Source organism: Babylonia areolata, chromosome 24 (assembly GCF_041734735.1).
Source record: "Babylonia areolata isolate BAREFJ2019XMU chromosome 24, ASM4173473v1, whole genome shotgun sequence".
Lineage (NCBI taxonomy): Eukaryota > Metazoa > Mollusca > Gastropoda > Neogastropoda > Buccinidae > Babylonia > Babylonia areolata.
In genome coordinates, this window is record NC_134899.1 from 9,849,111 (window position 1) to 9,851,610 (window position 2,500).

General features: G+C 38.6%; 1 protein-coding gene across 3 annotated transcripts in view; it reads left to right on the forward strand.

The window, feature by feature from the left end:
* The window catches only part of LOC143299066 (uncharacterized), a 283,702-nt gene that overhangs the window by 23,463 nt on the left and 257,739 nt on the right, over positions 1 to 2,500 (forward strand). The gene's annotated exons all lie outside the window — the stretch shown is intronic.

A 2,500-nucleotide genomic window follows, 5' to 3' on the forward strand; every position in this document is an offset into this window, starting at 1 on the left:
TGTAAAATAAAATTTTGGATAGAAAAGGTAAAAGGGGTAAAAATCGCACAGGAAACAGAAGCCCATCCAAATCTTAATTCGTCAATTCTTTTCGCACCACTAATACCTACCAGTCTTATCTAAACTTGTTCGGAAAACTATCCACGTAGTTATTTTTGGAACTACTCTTTACGGACTCATCACAGTGCTCGCCATCTTTGCTATCTCTTCGTTTCCTTTATTTTATAAATATTCAATTTACATCAAGATACGATTCGTCAGCAAACATGCAGGAACTACTGCAACATTCCATTATTCTGCATTAGTATCATCTTCAAAAATTATTTGTCAAAAGTGTTCTGAAATCGTTTCGCAGGCTTTAATTGACACTACTGTCCACACGCAAGAACAACGTCAGCCATTTTGGCAACCCTAAAAAATCAGGTGTTTGAAAATCGCTCTCAAAAGCTTGAAAATTGCTGTCAAAAGCTTTCCGACGGAGAGCGAAATTTTTTTTTGCCTACTATAATTCTCCAATATGTGTTCTGTGCCTCCATACTAATTTTATGCTTTGCTCATGTTCCCATAACTTTTCGTATAACTTTCTCGATGCTACAGTCCGCCATCTTCGTTACCTCTTTGATTCCTTTAATTCAACAGTAATCATATCAGGATAAGATTAGCCAGCGAACATAAACTTCTGCTTCATTTCAATTTTGGGTATTAGTATAATCTTTGAAAATTAATTGCTGATTGCTTTCAGAAGCCTAGCGAACAGAATTTTGGGCATATTATGATACTCCAATACGTGCTCTGTGTCTCCTAACTAATTTCATGCTTCACCTCTGTTCGAATAACTTATCGCACAGCTTTTCTCGACGCTACTATCTGTATAGTAAAGCGTGTCCGGGCTAAGCGGGGATCTGTTATCATTTCTGTCTGCAAGTAAAGGTAACAGCAGTTCGAGGATAACGGCACCACACACGGGGCAAAAGTTTTGACATTTTGGTGTCAGCGCTGAGTTCGTTTTATTGCGAGCGCAATATATTATATTTTTTTCTTTGAGGAACACATTGAAAGTTTTTCTCTTTTCCTTTATAAATACATTGTCTGAAAAACAAAAGTTTTTTTTGGACTAAATATGGCTTCTGAACAACTCGAACAGTTGATTGCTGACGCTAATTAAGGCATTTGGCTATACTAACTCTGATATGGATGTGAGACATGGATACTGATGGCAGAAACAGAAAGAAGAATCCAAGCATTCGAAACCAAATGCTTGAGGAGACTACTACACATCTCCTACAAGGAGCACAAGACAAATGACTATGTGCGGAACCTGGTCAGCAACCTTGTTGGGCCCCAAGAACCACTGCTGGCGACTGTCAAACGACGGAAGATGGCATGGTTTGGTCACGTCATGCGACATAACACCCTCTCCAAAACCATCCTGCAAGGGACTGTAGAGGGAGGGCGCAGACGGGGACGGCAGAGAAAGAGCTGGTCCGACAACGTCAAGGAATGGACCAAAATGACGATGCCAGATCTCCTCACGACAGCTGCCAACAGAACGGAGTGGCGAGCTATGACATCTTCCTCATGTCCCCCCAACGACCCCAGCGGTCGAGGGAATGAGTGAGTGAGTGAGTGAACTCTGAGGATATACGCACCTATGTGCAAGATGAAAGACGATCAAAGAGAGAACACGTGTCGTGGACAGATGACTGTGACAAAGCATTCAAACCGGCACAAGAGATCTTGTCGTCCAGACCAATTCCTTGCTAGATCTATCATGGTGTGGCTAACTGTGTGTGTCGTATTGTTTTATTTATTTATTCTATTTTTTTAAGCACCCAGGAATTTGGAAGGGAAGTCTTGATAACTGAATTGAATATAAAAGGGTAGTTAACTCTGGTGTGTGGTCTTCGTGATGCAGAGTGAGATGTGAGTGAGAGTGCGGAGTCAAGAGTGATCTTCTTTTTTGACTCACTTGTGTAAACAAAGTGAGTCTATGTTTTGAAAAAAAGAAGCCTAATTATATACAAACTGCATTTACTATTATATTTATATTTTTTGTATTCTCTAAACTTGGCACTTTGACCTCTTATTCTGACACAACAACAAGAGGAGTCATTTTTATCATTTTTTGTTCAAACAGGAACTTCTTTTGCTAAGCATGAAATTTTTTTAATTTATTTTGCAAACGTTTTGGTGCAGATAGTAAAAAAGGGAAATTACTCTGTAATTAATGCTAGGGTATAGGGGACTTAATTTATCACACGTGAGTCTTGAAGGCCTTGCCTCTCTTGTTCTGCCTTGTTTCTTGAGTGTGTGTTTGTTCAGTGTTACACATCGGGTTAATTATATATATATATATATATATATATATATATATAATCTATCTTTATTTAGACTTGACTTGCATAACCAAGGAAAGTGTTATAAAGCAAGCTGCTATTTACTTCTTTAAAGCATTTAAATATTCGCAGTTAATGTTCGTAGTTAATTATCATCAGTTCTG